Source organism: Lichenostomus cassidix, chromosome 13, assembly GCF_008360975.1.
Source record: "Lichenostomus cassidix isolate B80296 chromosome 13, HeHo_3.0, whole genome shotgun sequence".
Lineage (NCBI taxonomy): Eukaryota > Metazoa > Chordata > Aves > Passeriformes > Meliphagidae > Lichenostomus > Lichenostomus cassidix.
Window position 1 is genome coordinate 11,176,226 of NC_139494.1, and position 27,951 is coordinate 11,204,176.

The window sequence follows — 27,951 nt, forward strand, 5'->3', positions numbered from 1 at the left end:
CTATCTGTAAAGCTGATAGCTGCCTCGCATGTGAAAACCCAATCCTAGCACTCAGCTTGGCAAGTGAAGGCTAAATAACATCAATATGTCTGCTCTGGGCAGCCGTACAGTGAAATCGCTTCTTATGACATTTACAGTGTTTTCAGAAGACATGCCTGGGACTCAGAGAAACAGCCTGGTTTCTTAGGGATTTCAAGGATCCCTGCTTAAAATATCCACAAAATTGAAACACTCAAGCTTTAAAACAACATGGTAGAATCGGGTGTCTTTTAATAGTCAGTGAAAAAAAACCCAACCCAGCAAAACACCACACTGTGCTACATGAGCAGGATGAGACATAATACAGCTTTTGACAGAGCCCTGGATATTTAAGTTCTTCAAGGAGTTTTAACAGATTAAAACAGATTTAACAGATTCCAGAGAAGCTGCAGTGTCCACAAGCAGAGATGTAATGCTATTTACCTGCTCAGCAGTGCACACCTGCAGTCACATCACCTCACCTGGAGAGCTGTGTGTATCTCAGTGGGGCCAAGAGTCCCTGTCAGTCCTGGCATGGGAGCACTTTTGGGAAATACAAGGAATTCACCCACATCTCAATGCCCTCCATACTGTAAAAAGCGTTTTGTTCAAGTACTACCTTCAAAACACAGATATTTGTGAAGATCTCCTCTTCACACCAATGCTCCCATTCACTTCCATCCCACACATTTAACAAAGCCCCTAGCTAGTCCCTGCAAATGCCACTGCACTCTGGGCAGATCTGTGCCCTGACCTTCCTGCCAAGGGCAGCACAAAGCTCTCCTTCCCTTCCTGCTCCAGCCTGGTTGGCAGTGGTGCTACAGCCTATTAAACACTGTGAAAAGGAAGGACCACGAAAGGCCTTTCACTGGGATAAGTGATCAAACACAGGATTTTATTATTAGAATCTGTTTTGTCAAAAAGGAGGATATTGGCCAAGATTATCTCAGTCTGTTTTGTGATCGATTCAGTGAAATCTTTCCCACTGGCCAAATCCAGAAATGTGTGGGAAATTAAGTGATTTAGCCTATTATACATCTTTTACCACACTAATGACCAACATTCTTCTTGATTGTCCAGGGCATTTTTCAGTGTGTGCTTGCCATTCATAAATATATAATTGCTTTCTTGTTTAAAATTTGTATTAACATACTGAACATTTAGATGGCTACCACAGTTACCTGGGGGTAAAAAGAGTTCCACCTCACATATGGTACAATCCACCACCATTTTTCAGGACTGTAGAACATTTTGCCAGCTGAGTGACTTCTCTGTGAGAACTCAATTTCAAAATTCCCAAATCCTCCACTTTTAAAGCTTTTCATGTTACACCAGCTCTTCATTCCACTTCACTGCCACACCACACACCATGAGAAGCCAGAGTCAAGAGGTTATTCTGGAGCTCAGTCTGTCGTTATTCAATGCTCATTTCTACAAAAGCCTCCAGGAGCTTCCAAGTTCCAAATGACCACAAGAGAAAGAGTTTGGTCCAGCACCATGTCTCCAGCCTCTGCAGAACCCTGAGATTTTTTTCCCTCTCTCTTACATCTGCAAATCTTTGATAATCTTCACCTTCTCTAGGCAGTTCAATGACACTTTTGATTCACAAGTGAGTTCAGGCAGGAATTTTACCGGATGAGTAGTTTCACTACCTGCATTTCAGTATCACATCAGTACTGGCTTTCTTCCAACCAGGAGACTTAGAAGAATCCTGAAGAGATCTTTGTATTCAGACCAAGCCTTCTGCTGAGCTGGGGCACCATCTGTAAAGTGGCTCCATGAAAATGACATCATTGCACAGCCAATGTATTCTTCTGACAGTAAATTTGTTTGGCACACGAAGTCAAAACCGAGCTTTTTCAAATTGTCAGCATCTTGGGCTCAGTCTTGCAGCTAAATACCACGTTGTGTTCTTTCTACTCCACGTCTCACACTTCAGCAACAATGCCATCTCAGCCATCAAACCTGAGCTGGCACTTTTTGTGATGACTCACAGAGGTGATTAAAATACAATTGCTCTCCCAGACCTGGGCTGGCTCAAAATGGCACCAAAAGTATCACAGAGGTGTCTCTTGATTCCCCACCCTTTGTTCAAAGAATTAAACACTCACAGAGAAGAGACAGATGCAGCAATGAAATGGGTATTTTACCCTTGTTTGTAACCAGTCTGGTTCTTAACTAATGGGGCTTAATGTGGTTGTACATTATGGTTTCAGATGGGTGTCTTCACTCACACTGAGTTATGCACTTCATGAGCAGCAGCAACAAAACCACGGGCTCACCAACCGGAGCTCTGAGAAATAAGGCTGGAGTGAGACTCTGTAAGTTAAAGTGACATTTAGTAGCATAACAGCCACATAACCTCCAGATAGAGGCTCTTAACCCACAGCAGACTTATTTCTAATGCTGCATTTGTCACAGGTGACATGCAGTTACGTGCTCCCCAGACACAGTGACACACAATAGACAAACCTTCAGTCTCTCTGAAGGCAGAAGTGTTTGTCCTTGTCACCCAGTGAAAGATGGCAGCTCCAGCCTGGTGTGTGCTGCAATCACACCAGCACAGCGAACCCGGCGGGAGGAAAATTAAAGCAGCCAAGAGGCAGTGCCTACCTTTGGAATCGATTTATCTCAGGGCATGCCTGCAGCCCTCCTCTGTGAGACACCACTGCTGTGCACCGGCAACATCACTGAAACAGTCAGCAAATATCGACCTCTAAAACACCAGCCAGGCTCTTCTGCAGGAACCCTGCATGTGTGGGAATATATCTTCAAAAGCAAGAGTTTCAGGCAGCATTCTCTTAGAAAAAAACAAAACAAAACCCAACTCCCAAACAAACAGTTCATTTCAAATCGCTCTTCCTCCTTCTTTTCGTTTTAATTGCACCAGGAATGAGCTTTTCTGGAGTACTATTTTAAAAGTCCTGGAGAAGTTCTGCCAAGTCCTAGCAAAACACAATGTAATTTTAAAATTACAGTCTGACAAACTGCTGCTTTGAGAGAACAACCATCTTCTAAATGACTGAGCAGGAGGCCTCAATCACTGCTTTACACGAGCTAGAGAAGGGACCGCAGGAGCACGCAGTGGTCACTGCTCTAACTCCATGCAGACCATGGACTTCAACAATACCTGAACATCACCACACTGGTAAAAATCCTCAAGGAATTGCTCTGCACCATGCTTGCTTGGTCTGAATTTGATCACTGTCCTGAAAACATCAGGATGAGGGCACAGCATATCTGTTTGTGTCCTGTTACGATGTCAGATTGACACCACACAGCTCCATCAAACATCAGTAAATTATGTCTCACAGCTACAATTAAATCCATTCGTGTTATTTCAGTCTGAGCTGAAATAACTGTGCACTAGAGAATACCACACAGACACAGAGCACACTGGGTGCAGCAATAACCACCTGAACGAGCTCACGGTCCAGACAACAACCTGGATTCAAGCTGGAGGTGAGACACCAAAAACAGTGACAGATGATCTCTGGCTCTCACCACAGACGGGAGAATAATTTATTTTCATTTCTACAAATCCTCTGCAGCTTTCAGACCTGTCAGTAATAAAGCACTTCCCAGCAGGAGCTAGTCCAGGATAATCCTGCAAGGTAGCTCTTCCTAATAAACTGGAGTGATGGGCAATGGCACCTTTAGCACTCAGCACCTGTGGGACCACAACACGCAGGGAGGATCTGGGGAGCTGTCAAAGGGCACAGGAAACCCAGCACTGCTGGCCCTTTTCCCTGCACAGCCACACTACAGGTGCCACGATGACACCCTACACAGGACAGGGTGACACAGGGCAGGAAGCAGCTGGCTGAAACCCAGACCCAAACTGCAGAGATGGGATGCTATCCTGCAAAGAAAAGTGGTTTGGAGAAAGTTCCAGTCACAGTTCTGTCTTTTATCCCCTCATGAGCCTGTGCCCTGCAGCCATCCACGCTGGGTCCAGGCAGAGGGACAGTGTGTGACAAGTGTGACATGCAGCCCCACTGCTGAGAGCCTCACTGGCAGGAGATGAGGAACTTTGTGTTGCTGGATGTGAACCCACATCCTTCAGCCGACCCTGAGGCCATCAGACTTTGAACCTGTGCATCACCGTGTCCCTGTGGCCAAGGCCAGCACAAGCCACCCTCAGAGCCAACACCAGCAGCACAGCCTGGGGCCACCTGCACCACCACTGCTGCCTCCAAAGAAGCTCCAGGAGAGGGTGACAGCAAGGAAAATACCACTTGTCTGGTGAACATTTGATTGTGGCACAAGCCAATTTATCCAGGGTGGAATTCACCCCTGAATTTGCCCCATGGGTGAAGGGCAAATTCACTTTCAAGCACTTACAGACTTGACAAAATTCCACCAGCTGGACACCCCACATCCCACAGCAGGCACATGCCCCTGTCTTCCAGCCTGAGCCATCCATGGAGCTCTGCTTGCTGCTGGCTCTAACCTAGAGTATTAACTGTACAAGATTTATGTTTAAAGCATATTAGTAACACTTTTAAATGGGGAAGGAGGCATTTTAGCAAACACTAAATTCTGCAGAAGCTCTCTTTGGCAGAGTTATCAATAATCCTATTAATGACAAGGTGCAATTTACAGCAAACTGGCAGTGGAAAGGAGATACAGGACTTATGTGAAACAAAAAGATAATGCAATATTATTCCATTGACTGTGCTTTCTCTTAATTGCCTTGTTATGTACGCTCAGGGCTCACAATCTATCACGGATGAAGTTGTTTGTTCATAAAGCAGCACACAAGAGGTTTTTAATCCAAGATCCCTCTAGCTGCATTTCAGGATCCATTTCAAAGTTGTCTTTAATTTTTCTATTTTGTGTAAATTTATCCTAATATTAGCAAGCACTCCTCTGAAAAGAAATTGCTGTGCTCAGTTGTGCTGCTTGCACTGGATTATACGAGTGCTTACTAAGGCTTTACTCAGTAAGACTGCACAAAGAGACACAACTTGCAAAGCAGACTGCAGGGCTCACATCACTCCTCCCTGTCCCCAGGTCTGCAGAAGGACTTCTGGCCCTCAGGACTGAATCCAACTCATTTGTGTGTTTGCATAGACCCTTTGCACAATTATGAAACAACTCTAACAAACTGAATGCATAATTCTAATGTAACAAGCAAAATTAACCTCTAAGACACTATCTATCCTATTAACACATTAAAAAAATCCACACTGGAAACTTTAAAGATTGCAGAAAGATGCATTTGAGGCTTGAAAATTATTTAAATTATTTGTTTTCTTTTCGACATTATCTCATCTTCAGGTGTCTGTGTGGGAGGGCAGACAGATGGTTACTCAGCTGAGGAACTTGAGGCTGTTCTGTCTTTGCACAATGGCAACAACCAGCAGTCTGGAAGGAAGACGGCCTTCAGCCTGGGCCAGAGTCCAAATTCAGGAGAAGAGACTGTGGACACATCACTTATGGGAACTGCTCAGATCTAGCTTTTGTGTGGTTTTGCTTCAGCTTCAATTCCCAAGACTCTCACAGATGGATTTGGTCATTACACCATGAACAGCTAAAAGCCCAAGGTGCACATTTTTATACCATATATAGTGGTGAGAATGTCAGCTATGCTGGGAATGAAGACGATGATGATGAATGAATTTATTTTATTTCTAGTTTTAATTATGGGGTAAATTCCATTTGCCACCTAGAATGTGAATGTGTTTTATTACAATAATATGCTTCCGGCATGAAGCCAAGACAGAGCTTCCAAGCAAGGGGGAGGGAGCACTAAACCATGCTGGCTGGTGCTGAAAGTACTTGACATTTCTCCATTTCATTTCCTAGGTGCCACATCATAAATAAGCTCAATAAACTGTTACTTACAGCCCTGGCCAATTTGAAATCCTACCTGATAGATTTATTTCAAGTATACCCTGTCCTCCAAAGCTGCTGGGAAACAGCAACTTGTCACTGTCAACCTGTTATTTCTAGATTCAACATTGTCTGTACATCAGCAAAGCCATTTCCAGTGCTTGTTTGCAGAGATGCTGAAAGTCATTGGAGGCTGATAGCTGCCTGCACTCATTGCTGAAGACAACACAGGTAAACCAGGTGACATTTAGCTGTCCTACATCACAGGCACTGCCAAAAAATGGAGACCACAAAAATGAAGAAACAGATTTGGGTTTTTTTCCAATTCATATTCCACAGTTTAGAACTAGAAAACTACCCCTTGCTTAGGACTAACAACATTGGCCAACCTTTATCTATGGCTCTACTCACATTGCAACCAAGTTCCCCTGCAGCAGAATAACTCAAGTTGCTCAAAACATTCCCTTGTAAAAACCATCAGCTGGCATTATCTGCCTTTAGCAAATGCAGAGCAAAAACCACCAGGTGTTTCTCTAGATGTGTGCCTGTTAAAATACACACATGTGGCTGGTGTTCTCCATGCAGGTGATCAGTGTGAAGAGGACTGGGACTGTCCAACTTGTGAGAGCCTCACCTTGAAACAAACTGCAAATAAGAGCATCACAGTCTGCTGTATTAATCCAGGTACATGAAATTAGTGAGACCAGCTCAGTCTGGGGTCTGACACACCAGTGACAGGCAGTGCAGATGTTTCATTCAGCTGATATGAGCTGGGAGCTCACACCACCAGAACCATTGGCACTCCCCACCTCTGAGCTCTCCAACTCAGAGCTATTTCACACTTGTGCTGTTAACGCTGCTCTGGCTGAAATTTCAGCCTCAAACCAACCCCTACCCCATTCACCCCTTGGCAAAGCTGTTTGCCACCACCAATTTCTGCATGCCCAGAGTCCTGCAGCAGCATTTGCCTCTCACATTCAAGGCAGCAGTCTGGCCTGTGATCCCAGCTGCAGCTGCTGGCAGGAGACAGTCCAAGAGATTTCCACATTATCATGGTTCTCCATGAATGACTTCAAAGGAACACACAGATCCTATCTTCAGGAGATTAGCTGGAAGGGCAGTGCCTGTGCAGGCAAGCTTGTTCCAGGCTTTTATCCTGTAACTTGCAGCATCTCCATACAGCAGAGACAACCCAGAACCTCATTTGCCAAACCCTCCCACACAAGGTCTGCAGGATGGTCATTTCCAGCTGCCAGGGCTATAAAGGAGGATGAGACAACACAGCCTTTCCTATTGGATAGAGATGTTTATTCCAATCTACACAGCAACTGCCATTGTTTTGGTTAATAAGTATTCAAATCTTGTCCTGTTATGGGTTCCAGAATTACTTTTACTAGTTAGTTTACACAACATACATAATTACATTTCCATGAATACAAGCCCCATTTCCTGTCGTGCTTTACATCCAAGGAACAGCTCAGCAATACATTAATGCATGGCTGAAGGCTGGCAAGTCCCTGGGAGCTTTGGGTGCCTCCTGGCAGGAAAGAGCTTTGCCTGCAAAGTGGGGAACAGGAGCTGCACCTGCCAGGAACAGTAAACAGCACTGTTCTGAAAGAGTCCTGTGGGTTCCTGTGCACAGCTGGGGAGCCCAGGGGAAGCTCCATCTGCTGTTGGATATCTGGTTAGTGCTGTCAGGCAGAGGCTGCTTGGCTCTGGGGATGGGGCTGGGACAGTCCCTGCTCCCAGCTCTGTAGGAACACACGTGTTCTCCCACAAGTCATGTTTCCAGCAGCATTGCAGCAGCTGCCAGGTACTCAGTGAAGCCACCCACAGCAGTACTTTTGCTTTTTTGGGTGTGATTTTTTTTTTTTTTTAATACACACCCAAAAATGTGAATTTCAGTTCACATTTTCAGTGAACTTAAAATTCAATTGTGAATTTTCACAAATGTCTTGATGTTTGATAGACTCCCTGGATTCCCCATCAAGGCAGCACTGGGGAACCAGGGACAGAGGAATGCCCACTCTCCATATATTTCAACCACTGCAGAAGCTATCAGACAGATTTCAGTGAAGGAAACAAAAGCTGAGCTTCACCTCCACATCCTGCTCATGCCAGCTGGAAAAGGGAGGATCGGGCAGAGAGAGAACCAAATCACATGGCTGTGGTTTTCTCCCAACAAGTGGAGCTCAGTGCAGTGGCTGCTGCCATCCCAGCTCCAGAGCCAAACCTCCTGCACTCCTCCCAGCCCATGCACTCTCAGGGCTCCTGGCAGAGCCTGCCTGCAGGGTGTTTCTGTTTCCTCACCTGCCCTGAAATGTGGACCATCCTCAAAGCCACAGAGTGGCAAAGATGGTGCAAGTTTCCCTCTCCTGGATGAGACATCAGGTTGTGCCAAGCAGTGCTGCATTATGCACGTCTCAAACTGCTCCAGATCTGCATTAGCATTCTGAAGCAAAGCTTTATCCTCCTGCTTCAGAGACCAGCCCCTGCTTTACATAAATCTTTAATGAAATGCTCTGCCTCAAGCACCGATGCCTATGAACAAAAGGCAGAGTTGAAGGAAAACAGTTTTACCTCCAAAAAACCAAAGCAGTTCTACAAACAGCACATAGAAATTACACTTGCTGCACCAATCTGGGATCCGTGGAGCACCACTAAAAAGCAGGCAGAGCATCAGAAACGTGAGGAGCTGGGAACAGCTGTAAGTGCTTTCCAGAAAGACAGGTAGGAGAGTCATCCAGCTGAAAGATTCAAGCTAAAAACACAGCAAGACAGACCCAGACCCTCAATGCACAGGTCAGGTTGATGCCCAGCTGGGAGGTTGTGAGGCTGCCTGTGCCAGGTTGGCATCAAATGCTCCCCAGTGATGCAACAGGTCAGGAGATTGATGTTAAAGCCTCGAGATTTAAAAACACATGCACAAGTCCATCAAATTCCAATTCCCTTCGGGATTCTGAGTGCTTATGGTTAATGCTGTCAAGTGTTTCAAGTGCTTCCTTCAGGAATTGAAAGGCTGTTAATGTTCATCTCCCACTGCAGCACACACTAAGTAGAAATAAGACTAGAAACTGAAAGCATTCTGATTCAGGACTAAGAATTGCCTTTCAAAGATAAAATTAAGTATCATGAAACTAAAGTTGCAGGGGCTGGCAACACAGTGTGATAAGGGCAGTGAGAATCCTGATGTAAAACAGTGAACAGGAGATGTTACAAGACCCTCAGAGCTAAGAATTCACCTGCAAGGTGAAGACATCCAGCATTTAGGGCTTCATACTAGAACACTCAATTGATGCTTTTCAAAGCAGTCTGCAGGAATTAAGGCATGTATCTTCCATTAAACTTAATGGAAAATGTTTGTTTAAATCCTCAAGACTGCCTTGAAAAAACATACTTCAGATTCACAATCTGGACTGGATGCTTTAATTTTCATTTTTAATATTCACATCTGCATGTAGGCCCCAGGTCAGTAAATCATTTAAATGTGTGCTTCAAAATGCAACAGCCAACAAAGCTACTCATGTGCTCAAAATTTAGTAAACATGTAAATGTCCCATCCAGCAGAGATGGAGCTGCTCAGATGGTTCTGTGTTTTGCTGAACTGATGCCTAAAGCCTGCAGAGGCTGCCATGAGGAGTTACCATTTTGCCAAAAAATATCACAAGGTTACCACGCTTATTCCTATAAATCAGGAGAAACTGCAATGCCAGAGATGTGCTCAGAGACCTTCTGGTGTCTTGGAGACATTGGTTACTTGTGCATTTGGGATTTCTCGTGCACGTTTTGGGTTCCCTGACCAGGGATCTGAACTAAGTTGAAAAATTGGACCCAATTGGACGTTTTCCAATGATGCCTTTAATTTTACTGAGCCACAAGAATCCTGGACTAGGCTTTCTGCATCACATAAACATCTATTGAGAAGATTACAAATAGAGCATGAAAACTGTCCCAACACCCAAACCAATATCTTAAAGTAACAGTAAGGTGATATAGAACAAACCCTCCTCCCCAGCTAGATTTCAAATACACAAAATACAAATGGCTCTGGCAATTCAAAATACCTTCAGATTTGTCTCCGCCTTACCTCTGCAGGACAGCATGGGATTGTCAGGGTTAGGAACTGAACTCAAGAACTTGAGCTGAAGGGCCAAAGATTGGTGGGGGGTGTTATGACTTTTGGGATGAGGCATTTTGGGAAAGATCACCACGAACATTTGGACCTAATCTCCAACTAGGGAACTGAGGTCTCTGAAAGCGTGGAAGTATTTGGATCCCATCATCATCTTCTCACTTACCCCAGTCAGATTAAGAGTCTGACAATAAATAATCACTACATGCACCCAACATTTTAGCTTTATAGAGCCAAACAGCTATTTGTGGCTGCATTTTGAAACTCAGAACCCAACAATAATCATATAAAAGCTCAGCAGTTTCCACTTGCAGTCACATCCAAGGTAAGAAATAGGCAAGACAGCAGCTGGATGTTAAACATAATGTGGTGTGACCATGCAGAGAGTGAAGGAGAGATGCTGCTCTCCCACTGCTGCCTGTTGCTTTCCTTGCAACAGAGACAGCAACTGGCAGAAAGTGGGATGAGTCTGTTCCATCTGCTGATCTAGCAGAAAAATGGAAACACCAAGAGGTAAAATCCCCTCCAAGGACTGCCCTGCCCCTTATCAAAACTGAACATTGCCCACAGAGTGACCCCAGGGAGTCTGCTTCTGTCAGTTCCACAACCTGCAAACCTGAGGCAATGGCAAGGGAAGAGATTCACAGCTCCAAAAGAGGAAAGAGACTCCCTTTTGGTATCAGTTCACAGGCAGGGTAAAGCCTTCAAGCCATGCTCTCAGTGAGCAAGTGGCATCCAGCACATGTGGGGGAGAAGGCAACACTGGGATTTCAGCTCTAGTCAGCAGACACAGGCAGGTTTGCAGAGTAACACACAACCAGAGCATATAGGCAGAGATGAGCACATAAAAATCCCAGCATGGGGCTGGTCTGCGGGATTCCTCCCCACAGCTGTGCCGAGGCACGCTCACACAGGGGAGCACATCTGGCATCCCCTCCGTCCAGCTGTGAGCCTGGACAAAGCCCTGCCGAGCACAGAGGAGTGCCAGCTTTCACACCCAACCCCTCCCCACTCCCCTAAATCCTCCTGTATTTCTGCAGTTTGGAAGGATGAGCACATGTGAGAGAGGCAGGAGGAGCTGCCTACCCACTGTGTGTTCATGGGTTGGTGCTGAAGGTGTGCAGACCATTTGCAGGGGGACAGCAGGCTCATGCCTGCAGCTGCCAGACACAGCAGCTCACAGCTGGACAGCTGCACAAAATGCCACCTCAGGCGGTGAGCACAGGCTGGGCTGTGCCACATTGTCCTCGAGACACTCAGCTGGGCACCACTGAAACAATCTTTTATCCACTGCGCTGGTGCTGCTGGCAGAGACACAGCAGACTGCAGGATTCTCTACAGCCCTTAATTCATCTTCTCTGGGTCAGGTTATCATCGAGGCCCTTCTGGATCCACATCCTTCCAAACATACCCAGACTCCTACTCCTACATTACAGCGAGACAAGGACTTAGATGAACAGGTACTCGGAGTCACAGCACGCCCTGCATACAGAACAGGGTTTCCTTGAACTCATTTCTGTGTGAACGACAGCTTCATTTTCAGAAAGAGAAGCTCATTTTGATCCTTCTGAGTAATTCCACTGATTGGAGCCACCAGTAGATTGCTCTGTGGCTCATTGATTAAGCTCAATGTGAATAATTGCATTACTAAAATAGATTGGCTCAGGCACCACTGAAGACAAGCGAGAGCAGCCAGGGGTGGCAGAAGCAGTGCACCCACCTGGCCCTCTGGCAGGACAGGACAAGGTGCCTGTGTGGCTGCACAGAACTGACCTCCAGAAGGTCAGCAGCCTGTCAGTACTTCCCTTTGGCTGTATCTCACTCCCCAGTGGATGGGCCACTCCACGCCGTGCCCCAGACGTGAATTTAGTATGCATGACGGTGCTCCTGAGGGCAGAGCCTACACGGAGCAGTGCTGAACATGCTGACAAAGGCAAGGCAAGTGACCTGGAAATGACAAAGTGAAGCAAGGCAAGGAGCAAAGACGAGGTGGCTGAGGAGAAACGTCTGCATGGTTTTATCTACAGCTGAGGAGAGGCGACGAGGCTTGTCTGGCACAGTGCAGGCGCTGCTGGATGTCTCTGCTGTGGGCAAAGCTCTGCAGATTGGCAGCCAGAAGATTAATCTCGTACCTTTCAGGAGTGGTGGGGGCTACACACGGCAGAAAAAAAATAGCTACTTTGGTTTTTCATCACGTAGAATATTGCGTGGAACGGCAGAGACGCAGTGTCCTGAGCGCAGTCCCACAGCTTCTGGCAGCAGGCACAGAGCTGCCACACAGCTCTGAGCGGCTTAAACTGTAATTCTCAAAGCAAATTCTCTCTTTTTCATAACAAGAAGCAGCAGAAAAATCACTTTTAATATGCAGAAGGGATCATTTGTAAAGTCAAAGAGGAATTCTGAAAAACTAAAGAGCTACTTTTTATGATAGATGAGGTTTTAAACACTGCATGAGAGAAGAGACTTCCCTTAAATAGGTGCCAGTTAATTAATGAGATTGGGTAAATGAGAGCATTTCCTGCGCAACAAACTACAGGCTTCCACTTCCAAAGTACATTATGTTAAATTGGACAAAGGCCCATTATTCTGGAATAAAAGATTGCCCACTGGAGAGTTCACACTGAAGTATTCCAAGAATATCTTCATCCAGGAATACAAGCAGTGTATTTGCAAGCGGAAACCAAGCAATCCTTAAATACACCAATACCTCCTGCAGGAGTCGGTACATTCAAAGATTGAGCACTTAGTAGTAAAAAAGAAACACAGTAGCTCAGCCTATTGGTTGTACAAAAGCTCAGGAGACAGAGGGATGAGCAGCCTCCTGCGACCAGAAGGCTCTTGGGGCAGGTTTATGCTCTGCAGTACAAAGCAGTGAAGTGGCTCTATCCCCTGCACTGCACAGACATCACATCTCAGACTGACTGTGTACCTGGGGAGCACTGTGTACTTTGATGTGAACAGTGAAGCACTGTGTGGTTGGTTTGTCTGGAGTTAATGGAGCGTTTGGGCAGCATGCCCACTGCAGGGTATGGACAGGACAGGGCAGCATCCTCAGCACAGTGCAGAAATCCACACTGGACCTGGGCACAACAAAGAAGGGGTGAGAGCACAGTTTGAGCAAACAGGAGTTTTGGAGACCACAAATGGATTCCTGCTCCCACTTCACTCTGGAGCACACAGAGTGGCAGCTTTCCATGCAGACAGTCCCACAGACACCCTAACTCTGCTGAAGGATGGCAGGGGCAGCACTAACAAGGTCAACAGCAGACACACCAGTCACAAGAGCCGTGTGGTGTTTAAGATCTCTGCCCAGCTCAACCTGTAGCACTCCCAAAGCCACTTCCTCCAAATTCCTCCCAAAATCTTGCCTACAAAAAGTTTCATACCCGTGGGGTGCTCAGCACAGATGAGGGGATGCTCACCAGTGCTGCACACAGAGAGCTCCAAGGCAGGTAAGGCATTTGGGATAGACAACATCATCACCTCACACTCCAGGTGTTCACTCCCCAGGCCAGCTGATCATAACCCTTAGCATTCTATGTGCTACTGAGAGAGAAAGAGGTGTTTGTGGTGTTCTATGGAATACTAAGCACCAATCTTGCCTCCTCAGGAACATCTCTAAGCACACTCACTGCAAACAAAGTCAACTCACCAGGATGCCCAAATCTTGACTTTCATTATGGAAAATTATTCACAGCAGAAGTGTCACTTCAGCAGTGTACAATTTCTTGTCATTATAAATATTTTCACATAATGACTTTCTTTCCCTTATACCTGTGGAGTCATAGACCACACCAATTCCTCCACCTGTGCAAAGCTTTTCCCACACAGAGGACAACCTTCAACTTCCTGGAACACAGAGTAAAACTCTCAAGAACCCTCTCCAGGCTTTCAGAAAGATGTATCAATAGTATCTTACAGCACTTTCAGTGATTTTTCCCATTTCCCAAAATACATTTTCTTTTCCTACCAGAAGATCCACCTCTGCACACATTCTACCTTCAGCATAATCAATATATTGATACAGGAGTGAATGCCTTGTCATACATCTTTTTACTGCTTTAATACCCTGACTTCTCCCTATGGCTGTTTGAACTAACTCCATTCTAAACCCTTAACTGTATTTCTGTACCAATGATTTCCAATTCAAAGGCTTTGCATTGTCAATTACACACATGCATGCACACACCTACATGTGCATCTTCTGTTAATACTTTAAGCAATACTTGAATCCTTTAATATTCTCTTCAAGGCCTTTTACAATTTTCCCCACAATGCCATTTAGACTAGCAATTAACCCTCCTGGAACACCACTGCTACCTAATGCTCTTACAACAGCGCTCAGAGACAGGACAATGTCACAGAAACACACATTCACCTTCTCACATGCAGGTATGAAGCCCTGGCTTGCCCAAAACCATGGTTTTGCTAACTTATCTAGGGATGAAAATCCTTAGATACTCACAACTCTACTTACCCTCCTCTGTTTTGGTAGTCCAGAGCAGCAGTACTGCATCATGCCAGCAGAATCATTACTGAAGAAGTGTTTGGCATGGCTGGTGCCATCATTTAACACCACCAGAACGACCTGGGCTGCACAGCAGCAGCACAGCAGGCAGGGGTGCTAGAGCAGCTGGGACACATCGTGCCCCTGACCTCCTGTAATGTGCCAGCCCTGAAATTGCAGCAGGAAGGAGCATCACTTTCCATTTCCAGCCCTATTTTCACACTGCCAATCACCTTGAGGAATTACGTGGGCAGCAGATTAACCTGTCACAGACAGGATATGCTGAAGTCTACAAAGAGCTTATCCTCCCTGCAGCTCTTGCCAAGAGAGCTGGGGAGACTCCAAAAGTGGAGACTCAAGCACCCAGACATTGCTCAGAACCTCAGTTCACAGTTAGCCTTCCAAGAAACTACCTGTGGGTCTGTGAAGTCTCCAGGACCATATTGGTTCTCACCTAAAGGAAACCAAGAGTAGAAATAGTCCCTGCCACAAGTCCTGGCTGCCCAGGATATTCTTGCTGATAGAAAATGTTTGACTCCAGGTGGATTTTAAATTGAAGCTCACCTGCAGTGTCCAGTTTGGAAAAGCATTTCCTAATGTGCTTTTGTCTACAGGGATAAATGCACATTTCTGGTTAAAAACTGAGACGTCTTTCTGATCAAAGGAACTGGAATATCTATACTACATAAAACATGACAGAAATAAAAATACACTTTTTCTATTATGAGGATGGAAAAGAAAGGAGAAACCTTCCTACATAAACATGATAGAACAGACACTCAAGTCACATACTAAGCATTTTTCAGTGGTTTGGGAAAGAAATACAAAATGTGAAGTTAATATTCCTCCTGGAATGAGATTAAAGATATTATTTTACGCCCTACTTGAAACATCATAGTAATTTTCATCTGCACCAATAAAAATAAATCAGCAGCTGATCTTCCATGCATTACAATTACCATTTCATGCAACAGTCACAATGCTTCTGAGATGCATTTGCCCTTTGGAACTCCTGCCACAAATAGAGCTGAATTTAGGGACTGCCGAGTGCACAAATTTATTACATCAATTCTTTGAGGACACTGTCATGTAGAAAATGCAATGTGGGCAGCTAGAGAAAAGCATCCAGAGAAAAGCACCCAGCCCTGAGTAAAGACTTTAGAGAGGAGAATAATTAGAAGCGAACAACTGAAAAAAACCCCCAATCATCTTGCATGACACCAACTGTTGGGTGACCAGCAGAGGCCTGTTTGGAGCACACTCCTCACCCAGACAGGAATTAATGAATTCCCAAGCAGCTCTCCCTGCCTGCAGCTCAGCCTCTCGCAAAGATGCTCATTTGCAGAGCAGGACACAACTTGCTGCTAGACAGGAGAAGTTCAATATTCATTAACCAAAAGAGCCCCCACTTTGTGCTGCTGCTGCCTGCAGTACAAATCACCCACCCAGGGGTTTTATCAATCCCGTCACTCACTGTCCCAGGAATGCTGAGCCTGGAATGCACCAACACTCCCAGCCCTCAGCTGGGGCATTTGCACAGCCAGAGCCCAAAGCTGGGAACCTGTGACCACTTTTTGAGCAATCCAAATAGAAAATGCTGGAAAGACAAAAGGTTTAATCTCAAATTTGCATATAGCAACTTATCCTCGCAATAGTTCACTCCTAAAAAAAGAGCTACATGAAAAGGGAGAATTGAAGCAGGCAGCTGCACATTGGGAGATTTACTCCAAGCCCTCCCAGGAAGCCTAGGAAGCTTGCAAGCACACGCTTTTCTTTTACAGCCCAGGACAGTAATACATTCAACTGTGCTAAAGCAGAAGTGTCAGGCACAGAGATTTAAGGAGATAATACAGTGAAGGCTCAGGGACTAGATAAAATCATAAAAAGATGCAGGGAAATGCTTTTTGCTTGCTCTTTACTATCATCTGTCCCTGTTGTATTGGATGGGGAAGGCAGAGCACAAGAGCTTCAGCAGGAAGGGTGGCTGGGGTGACTTTCTCCTCAACTGCCCTAGACACACTCTCCTGACCCAAACCCAAACCCCAACCCACACCCAGCTTGTCCCTGAGCACCCTAGTTTTTCTGGCTCTAAAGAACCAGCTCTGGTCACCAGTGCAAATATCTGCACCCAGGTGAACAGGGCACCAGATGCACAGGGGGTCAATCTGCTCCAGCCAGCACTGCCAGGTGCAAGGCTATGCTGCTTCAGAGGTTGAGCACAACCTTAGATTCTTCTGTACCTACTGAGACCTGCAAGCATGTCTTGGAGCACAGACATTATCCAGCAAGCTCAGTAAGGACAGGGCTATGCAATGCCAAGCTATGGTGGAGACCCAACAGCACACAAGCTGTCAAAAAACCCCTAAACCAACAGCCCTGCTTTCACATCTCTGGAAGCCATGCAGAAGAGATCTTCATGGCCATCTGCTTGGTGCCTGTAAACACTTGGTCCCACAGGTCACTGGGAAAACCCAGCAAACTGGGAAGCCCACAGCCATCCTTCCAGCAGCACATGGGCTGAAGCTCCCCCAGCCCTGGCCATGCACGTCTGTCTCTGCTGTGTGCTTGGAAATTCTCTCTTTAGGACACAGCTTTGCCAAAGAGGTTTGTCACTGTCTTCCAAATAACTCACATGAATGTCTTGCATTTTTCAAGTGGTGTCATGAAACATGGGGCTGCACACGCCACAAGCACTGACATATTTCAGTAATACAATCCAGGAGCAGCACCCAGAGAGTATTTATACAGGTCTTCATTATTTTTTATGAAAGGTAAACGACCCTCTCGGGGAAATGGTGACTTGGGCTGACAGCATCTTTGTTTTTAGGAAAAAAATACCAGTGGGGGAGGAGGGTCAGAGACTATGCAAATCTAACCATTGGGTACAAATTCCTCCAGTCCTGTTGCGGGGAAAACCCCAAACATTCTCTTTTCCTCATGATTTTATTGTCATTCATCTTATAAGCTGGTCTTATTAAACTTGTTACTCAGCACAGTAATTAGCATAACTAAAAATATAGATATAAATAAAATTCAGATACTGACTCTAATTAAGTCTTCTTAGTTGTTATTTTACTAGCTGGGGTGGAGCAATTTTGTCATGATTTAACTATTGAGGAACAATTAAGTAGAACTCAGCGTTAATTCCTTCCTGATCTCCTGATGAAAGCCAACACACATTCAAACTCGTGTGAGACAAACCACAACTGATCAGAGCAATGTGACATTAGCACAGTTGTCTCACTGATGCTTGATGGCGTTTTGTCCTTTTTCATTAGACTTTTATACTCTTTTTATATATTTTACATCTTTTCCCATTCCTGTACATTTTACTTCCTGTATGTAGCCCCACATGTTTATAACCCTTGGACTCTTGCCTTGCTCAGAATTCTTTGGAGAAGATGAAACAATCTCCACAATCTCAAGAGCACGAGGCACCAACCTTGAAAAGAGCCTCATCACTGGGACATGTTTTGGTAAACTAAGTTGTAACCTTTTTAGGGGGAGGTAATTTGAATGAGGGGGCAATTACTTCATTTGTTAGGCTTCTCATTGGGGAATTTTAGATAGGTATACTAATCTATGAGGTCCATAAATTGTATATGCGGGATATCGTCACTCTCTTGGTTGTCGTGGTGCACCTGGGATCCTATTAAACCAAGGTAATACCCTTTTTCCTACACTGCGTGTCTGCGTCTCAATTTTTTTACCAGCATTTTAGGCATCATCACCAGGTGAAAAGCTGGGATGGTATCGAAACTTGGTGTCTTTGCACTTGAGCTTTAATAGCTGACAGCAGTAACACCCTGGGGAGGGAACAGAGCCAGGTTGGTGTGGTATTTGTTTGCCCTCCCGAGGAAGGGCAAAGGCACAGGATGGCCCAAAGGATGAGCAATGGACCAGTCTGGTTTTAGGGTGCCAGCACCTAACCCTTGTGCTCTGATGCATCCTACATGAGCTGCTGGGTGAGTCCCATAATCTCACTTTTTCTGTCTATCACAAGTGGAAACCAGCTTGATTCCAACATGGAAAGACACCTTGATAAATGCTGTAATTATCCCCAGACACCCCACCCAGAAAGCATGAAAATAAAGGCTATTTATTTGTCCACCTAGTTATAAAACAACTACCAGAAAACTCTGCAAATCAAGACCCTGAAATCGGATTTAATTAAATCAATGAGAATTATATCATTAATTCATTGGAAAGCTCAAAGCTAACAGGAAATTTGTATCGACTACAAACTCCTTGCACGGAGCTGCTATGGAACAGCCCAGCTGCACCTCTGCTGCTCCATTTGTCATCCCAATGCGCCATTTGTTCCTCCAAACACAGATCATCTTACACAAAGCAGTTGTCATGTATCTTCCAGTCCCCACCCTGTCAGGCACTTTGCACATTCCTCTCCACACGTGCTCATAAAAATCACTTGCCATAAGAGTTTCTAAACGGGGCTTGTCAAAATATCGAGATAGAAGGTGTGCAGGACAGAACCTCCAGTTTCTCGTGGTCTTTGCTGAAACACCCAAACACACAGCCTGGTCCAACAGGCTTTTTTTTTACATAACATACCACTGAGATATTTGGACATGGCTTTTAAAGAAGAATCCTGACGGGAGGTGAGGAGAGTGAGACACAACAATCCTAAAAGGAAACTTCAGACGTGTAGAAACCTACAAAAAGTAAAACCTGGATACTGTAACAGAAACGAGCAGGAAGTGATTTAAGGCAGTTCGGAAACACCGTTTCAGTGGCTGGTTGAACACCTTTAGAATACAAATATTCAGCAAGCTATTGCCAGTCCAAGGGGAAAAAGTTTCCACTTTCCCCAAACCACAGCAGAGCACAGCCTGTTCTCAGTGAGGAACATAAATTTTGAGCAACTCCAATAGACATGAGGAAGTCACTGGCTTTATCTCAATTTAACTGATTTCAGGAAACTTAAAGAAGCGATACTCAAGACGAGGGCTCTCAATCTCAAAGACACTCAAACCCTGCTAGACCTGCTATTGTGTAGACAGCAATTGCTGATTTATTGACTGCAAAGTGCTGTGGATCAAGCCTTAGTATTTGCTAGTATCTCTCCCGGAATTGGCCTTTAATGGCCCAATTCAACTCCAATTAGCAAGAAAGGAATAACTCCCATTTTCTTCAATGGAGTTGGATGAAGTTGTATCAGTTAGCAGCTGATCTGGAAATAAGACATTTCGACCAATTAGTCTTACTACTAAGATATTTAGCAGACATTTTATCCGATATGAAAACTTCAAATCTAGCGCTAAACCAAAGAAATTGCAGTAGTTTCCAGATTAAAAAGAAAGGTGCTGAGAAGTGGAAATGCATCTCTCATTCCCTTGGGTGCAATTCAGAAGTAACCCTGGTGAAACCAGGGCAGCTCCAGGAACATAAATACGAAGTGACAGGGAAATCCAGCCTGCTATTCACATCACATATTCCATGGTTCTTTCTATTTCACAGTAATACACCAAGTTAAGCTGCTTATTAGATGGGCACATTCTCCTAACCACAGCCGGGCTTGCATGTTATGTTGGGCTTGCCATCAGTACTGACCGCCCTTTAATCATAATTCTGCTGTCATTTGTGGTTCCACTTCAGAAGATCTTTGCTTTAATACACAAATGGGATCGCTGTTAGCACTGCTACAGCCCAGAGGAAGCATGTGAGTAATGCCATGAGAGGGACTCCTCGTAACCATCCCTATTTATACAGCCCTCTTGCACATTTTCCTAAAAATCTATAATTTGGAATACTTCTGTTGGCCTACAGGATGCTGTGGCACATGCTTCCAAGCCCCACAGCACACCCATTCGCAAATAATGACCTTCCTAAAATGACCTAATAACAGCTAATAACTGCCATAAAGCATAAAAAGGCTGTGGTACAGAAGGTCTTTTATGGAATGAAAAAAAACCCCAAATTTTTATTAGCAGAATCACTAATGAACACATGGTCCTCATGTGATCAATTTACTTTTAGGAAATGCCTGGTATCAGATAATGAAATTATCCCACAAAACAAAAACAACCCCCAAACCAGCACTTCCAAAAAGCACGCTGCAGTCTGGCAGCTCATGAATGAAACACTCCGTAGGTGTTTGTGTACATTTATAATTTACTACACCACATTAAGAAATAAGACAACTGCAAACGACAAGCTGATGCTCTCCCAGCTGTGTACACTACACAATGATACCTTCCACCAGGGCTCAGCCAGCTTCACTAGCAACCTCCCAGCTGGGAGACAGACAGAAGGATCCAAAGCCAAACCCAGCAACTGAGTAATGAACAGCAGCAACTCTGCCTTAGTAAAGCTCTGAAGCAATATACACTGAAATGCTGTTTAGAATGTGCACATGCCAGGAACAGAAGCACAGATCCCATCCCTGATGCAGAAGAGCACCACACCTGCTCCACACCTTGCTTTCATCCTGCATCCCCAACGTGTATAAAATCCACTGCTGATCTCACACAGAGGCAGATATCTGTATCTAGCAGCTCATGTAGGACCAGGGTCAGCCCCTCTGGAACAAAGCACCAAACACAGCCAGCCACACACTTATCTTAACACATGCTCCCAGCTCAGAAAGAAGTCTCCAGGTGCAGTTTTCAGCACATAACTAATCCTATGAAACACAGCAAGACAAGCTTTTCTTTACATCCTCACCAGGAGGAGACTCAATGCAAGCATGCAGAAGTGCCCCACAGGATAATTTCTACAGAACTTTCACCTGCTCTTGATCTTTCAACCTGAATTTCTCTGTTGGACCCACTGTTTGCAGCTGCACCTGTAACCCTGGTAAATTATTCCCTTCTGGGTCATCCTAATGGCTGAATTATAAGTGACCCACACAACCATAACCCCAAACTCCTTTCTGCACACCCAGAGAAGGAGGCTCTGCAGAGTTTCAGCTCCACGAACAAGCTGACAGATTTGAATGGAGTGATGGAAAAGCCTGAAGATCTCAACAGCCATCTTTTCTCTCTGCAGATCCACTGACTACACACAGCATCTTGTCTGTGTTCCAGTTTTAGCACAGCTGAAGTCTCCTGGCAGCAGCCCAGGGACAGCCATCGAGCCCTGATGCTTTCAGAGGGCACCTTCTCCAGTCCACAGAGCCCAGCAGGAGACTGTCTGAAGACATTCCTGCAGCCTGTTCTCTTGCCCAACTTCCAAACCCCTCCATGACCCTCATTCCACACCCTGTCCCCAGCTCCAGCCATGCAGAAAGCACCTTTTACCAGCACCGATGTGGAACATCCCAACTTCCTGCACTTGTGGCTTTCTCTTCTATTTGTTTTAAGCTGTGGCAGGTAGGTGGAACGTGATCCTTGAGCCAGGTGACCAGGCTGTCCATGGTGCAGGATGTTTATACACACATTGGAACAGCCTCCACGTACACGTTCAGCATTGCTGTAATCAGGAAATGAGCCACGAAATGTGTGAGCGGCGGCACATTAATAATCTGTTTTATAGCTTAAATTAGAATCTTTGGAATTTCACAGCCAGACACTTTTAAATAGGTCAAAAATGCAGTAATCACACTTAATGATCACACTGTGATGTGCACTGCATCAGAGCTGGGAGTGAGGAAACCTGAGCAGAATGGATATGAACTACTAGCACACTCAAAAAAGCATTTAACAAAGCTCAAGAACAAAACACACAACCCAGGCACCAACTTTTTTATCTTTTGATCCTCCTCTTCAGAAATGAGGTGTGAGATTTCATGTGATCACAGACAACAAATGCTGCTCCCTGCATTTTCCTTTTAGTTAGCACTGCAGATTAGCAAAGGATTTGACCACTTACAAGCAGTGAGAATTTGGTGATGTTAACAAAGCCTTCCCCATCTGAGAAACACGGTTTGCTATCATGCCTGCCCACGCACATGTCACCCCAGGTACACAGACTTAAAACACATTCCTGGGTATCAGCATCTGGGCTTCTTTTAAAGAAAAGAACAAGCATCCACAGATCAACCTCTGTAATCTTTTAGTCAGGGAAATCCTGCACAATTTTTTTTAGTTTAGACACATGCTTATGTTCTATCTACACTAACTTGATTTCAGGTACAATAAACCTGATGGAAAAAATAAGTGAAGAATGAGAATTTCAGCAAAAGAGGTGGTCATTGACTAATTAATCCTGTCCTGTCAAGCTACTAAGGCATAATCAAAAAGATAAAGTAAAAAAAAAATCAGCTATATTCTGTGAAAACAAAGTCAATGTTTGTCTACTGCAAAAGTACAAAGTCAGCAGGGGAGACTGCTTGGAAGCTTGTAGGAAAGCAGTAGAGAAATGTTTTTTTGGTTTCTTTTTTCCTCCAGTCAAACTTGGCTTCTTCTAAAAAACAAAGCAAGGCAAAAGATGAAAGGCCTTCTCTTCTGAAGCCAAAGATGAAGAATACAAAGAATATTAATGACTAACAAGTCTGTCTGTAAATGCCATGAGCTTAGCTGTAGTAGGGACTAAAAGGAAGAACAGTACTGCTATTAACTAATAAGTTTCTGATCTAACGAGCAGTGATGAAGGCTGATTGGGTCATTTATAGAAGGGAATATTAGTTCAGAAGAACACAAGTTCCCTACAGAGGATAAAAGGAAAGAGGAAAGATGCCATTAAATACATGCAAAAGCTCAGGATGGCTCAATCACCCAGCACATAAAGGCAGTAAATTCCCAGTTAGGGCTCATCTGTCCCTCATGTGTTTGTGTGTGCAGGTATGGCAGATGGCTGTCTTGTGGAAAACTTGGGAATTGGTGCAAATTTGTCACTTGCCTTATATTACAAAACACTTGATTTTGATGAATTGCATTTTTCCTAAAGGAAAAATTCAAAACACACAGAAGCTTGCTTTTGTCACTGTTATTGGACCCAGCATGAACCTGCCTGGCCACCACAGCTTCCCAATGTCCTGGCATCCTGCAGCGGTCCAGGAGAGTCAGACTGACCAGGAGCACAGCTCTACAGATCAGTGCAAAGCACATTCTTCCATGTTTGAAGTTTGCCCATTCTCTTTTGAGATATTCTTCTCATTTAAGCACGTGAAACACAATAAAACCAGGAAGAAGAGAAAAAAAAACCACCTCAGAGCCAAAAGTGACACCACGCCAACTTCAGATTTGGAAACTGATTCATTTGCCAGCTCATAGGCACACACACCTAGTGTGTCTATATTTATATGCATGGACTCAGGCTCCCTGCTCTGCAGAGGCACTCTGAGTATTTTTAAATCAGCAAGAAAACAAGAACCACTGTACTGAGAGAAGACGGAAAAATTCCCTTTTCTCTAAGCTCAGATTAGAGGAATCTTGACGCATCAGCTCTGCCTGTAGCATCCAGCAAGGCTGAGAGCCAGCAGGGACACACAATTTGCTCTGAGATTCCTTCCCTTAACAGGCCACTGCTCACTCCTGCAGCCAGGCTGCATTGTGCATTGCAGCCTGATCCAGCAGATGATATGAGAAACCTCTGTGTCAGGATGGAAATCTGGGAAGCATCCTGACAGTGTGAAAGATGGCAATGTTGAGCCCAGCCCTGCCAGAGAGCTGTGCTGCTGCCCCTTCCTGCTGCCTTACTGCACTGGGAATTCAAAGCTCCGTGCTCAATGCCCAGCTTTGTCCATAACCCACAGTGGTCTCAGGAGATCACTGAACTCTCTCAGCATCCCCTTATGGAAAACGGGGATAACAACATGTCTCAGCAGCATCACAAAGGTTTGTTAATGCTTGTAAGCACTTTGTAGATAAGGAACATCAAGACAGCAGTTAGCAGAGGGATTTGGGGCACAAACAGACATAAATCCAAAGCAGTCATATCACATACTCATTTTAGACAAGCATAGCAGCAGATCAGCTCCCTGCATTTGGTGGTTGTGGGCTCCATCCTCTCAACAGACTGAGCACTCTGCCTTTGATCCAAAAAATGAGTCCACGGAGAATATTCACATGTTTAATGTTAATCACATGCTTAAATTCTCTGAATCTATAAAGAGAGAAAAAGAGAAAAGTGTTCCCCAGCTCCAAAACAAACACAAATTCCCAGAAGTTATATTTAGGACATGAGCAAACATTTGGCCAGCAAAGGAAAGGCCTTCGCTCTACACCTGCTAAGCTTCTGCATCCCTGAAGAAACCTGCAGGTGGGGAAAATGTCCAAAGTGAGTTTGCTCAGACAAAACCTTTCTAAAATAACCACCGTGGTGATATTTGAAAGAAGCACCCCAGAGCATGTGACCTGATTCTTACACAGCACTCCTCAAGCAAGGAAATCAGAAAACAGAATCAATGAAGTTTATTAAGAAATTCACCACACAGATTTGTGCTTCTGACTAGGAATTTATAGTTGCAAATGAATACATTCATTTACTAACTGTCTGCTGTGAAAGGAGAAGCCTTCTTCAGAGACAGGCACTGCACCCCACTCCTTACAAATTCCATAAGCCATCAGCAGCACCTAGAAAGCATCTTCTCATAACTCTGCATCAGAAATGAACAATATTGAACAGAAGGCAATGGCCTTCTGCTTCTTCTTATAGCCTTGTTCATTTTCAGCACACACTGCTCTCTCATCCTCACTATCTGAAACGTATGACTCAATTACATCCTGCTAAACTCCTAGCTAATGGCTTGGGGCTACCAGTCTCCTGAATCAGCTGGCCAGAGTGTCCAGGAGTCTCTGCTGTTGCACCAACCCCACCTTGACCCAGGTGATCCTGAGTCCTTTCCTGCAGATGGGTCAGTGTGGAGTGAGGACACAGCTGCCCTTGCACAGGTGAGCTCAGCAGAGCAAGATCAGGACCTGCAGCACTGGGATGCAGTGAGCTCCATGCAGCCACAGACACTCCTGCAGAGCAGAGCACTTCCAGCTACAACCACAGCTGCAGCATGGACACAGCCCTGACCAGAGCAGCATCTGCAGCATAAACACAGAGCTGCTTCCAGAGATGATTTTCAAAGCCCTGTTAAACAAGCATGCATAGCAAGAAAAGCCTCAGGCAACCAAAGGGCCACTATGCAGAGCTTCATTGCTGTAGCAGACCAGTAAACATTATCCAGCTTACTCACAGCAACATCACATTTTGCCAGCGAAGTGAAAAGGACAAATCACTCTCTCGCCAGCGTAAATTGCCCAAGAAGTTAAATAAGGCTGCTAATTATTTCTAAGGATTTTTAAAGGATCCTTTAAGATTACTGTCCTCAAATTCGATTAAATAATGCTATAAATCTTTTCAACTAAACGTCATTAGGGGAAGTTGACTTGATGGTATAAAAGAACCATTTTCTTAAGTAATAGCTTTTTGAGCAGTTTAACAGTACACAGCACTTTTACCTTAGCAAACCAGAGGGAGCTGCACTAGTCACACCTTACAAAGGGTTAACAAGGTGTTTATCTTCCTTGTTTGGCTGCATTAGAGCTACACAAAATGCCCTGACTCAAAGGAGGCAGAGCATATCCCTACCTTCACCGCTGTAAACCAACTAGCACAAGGGATGGAATTACATTGCTGGCTGAGGCTGTAAGAAGTCCAAGGGAAGTTAAGACACCTCTAGGAATCCTGGTTATATTTCTCCATCTCCTTTGCAAGACACTTTGCTGCCCCAAGGTTTGTGGGCACTACAAAAAAACCACAAAGCTCACTGCTGTTGCAGCTTACCAGCATGACCTGGCAGACCCCAGCACTGGAGAAACCCTCTGGAGAGGACTGAAAGCCCCAGAGGACACCTCCATGACTTACTTTCTCCCCAGTTTCCTGGAGAAAGCAGCACTGTCTCCTATGATGGGTAAGTTACAAGGCATAACTCCAAGCCTGTGCAGTGTAGGACATCTCTCACAATAAGCTCAGACCTCTTAGACATCTCTGGTGCCTTTGCTTTGTTCAGTACCTCCATTAATATCACCCAGGACTTCATTGCCAGGCACTTCCCCTGGCTAGAGCCTTGACTTTGCCCTTGCTCTACTACTTCTTTGTTGAAATATATAAAGAGCCAGAGGGTAACAAAGAAATGCATTCCCCATCCTCACTCCTTTACCCAGTCATCCTTCTCCATCCCACACAGGCAGTCCACTCCTTCTCCCATCCCTAACAAAACAGATGGGATAGAGTGCTGAGCAACAGCACCAGCAAGGAGCATCTTTCAATGCTGAGGGGGGCAGACACACCTCCAGGCACAAGGTGCCAGTGGCTGCACCACAGTGCACAGGTATCCCACAGCAAGAGCTGAACCTGGGCAAGGACTTCTGGAATACACCTTTTCAGCTACATTGGCCTGAGAACAATAATTAAATTCCAGTCTGATTTCCTTCTGATCTACAGTTCTAACTCCTGAGTGACTCCCATTAAGTCAATTCCCAACTGTGGTATCATTCTGGATGTTTGCATTAAATAAGGAGCCAAGGAAGCTACTAAAACAATGACAGCATTTTTATCCTGAAAAATACCTGCCCAGAAAATTCTCCTGTGGAATACAAATGCCAGATTTTAGGTTTCAGTAACATCATATGATGTGCCATCACCACCCTACTCAACACATGGGCAGGGACCATAAGTCTAGAGAATACAATCAAAGAGTAAATGGTTCCTCCTCTGCACTTCTCCTTTTCCTCATCATCTCCCAGTGTTTCATGCTGTGCCAGAGGGAGCAGTGCCCAGTGTGGGTCCTCAAACAAGCCACCAAAACACCCAAGGCTATGCAATGTCACCCAGGAATACCCTGGGTATTAAAGCCACCACGGACTGATGAGGTCTGTGCAGCTGCTCCCCTGTCCTGGTAATTGGGGACTGCGGACACACTCACGCCGTGAGCACATCTTTGACATAACACAGCATGACAATTCTCCCAGAGTCACAGAAATGCAGAGCATACAAATAAACCTGAATGCTGAAACCATTTCATTGTTCATAAGAATATGCACGTTGCACCTGTTACGACCAAGGGCACTGCCTGTGCCTTGCAGCTGAATATTTCAGCCTCTAGCAAGCCTGTCTGTCTTGGAGGACTGCTAAACTCCAGGAGTTAACAAAGCACAACAAAATTATTTTACAAAAATAAATCATTACCGAATATACAGAGAGAGATCTTTAAATGCAAGGTAAAGAAAACAATCCTCAAAATGACATTTTTCCCTCAGCTTCCCACAACCGCCGAGTCAATTTAAATCAAATTTAGCTGCAACGAAATAACTCCAAATTGATACCGGTCAAGTCCTACCCTGAAACAAGTGTTCGGGAGCCCAAGTGCACCCCCAGCCCGGCACTCCGGAGGGAGAGGAAGGCAGGAGGCTGTCGCGGCACAGCGGGGAGCGCTGCCCAAAGCCCGTCCCGGCGGGAGGCAGCGGCGGCGGAGCTCCGCAGCCCCGAGGGGAGCCGGAGCCGCCGCAGGGAGCAGGTGGACAGCCTGGCCGCGCACCAGCCCCGGCGCCGCCGCCAGCCGGGG

At 45.2% G+C, this 27,951-nt stretch overlaps 1 protein-coding gene across 1 annotated transcript in view; it reads right to left on the reverse strand.

Moving 5' to 3' along the window:
* RASGEF1C (RasGEF domain family member 1C) overlaps window positions 1-27,951 on the reverse strand; it is a 73,058-nt gene that overhangs the window by 44,690 nt on the left and 417 nt on the right. The window lies entirely within an intron of this gene.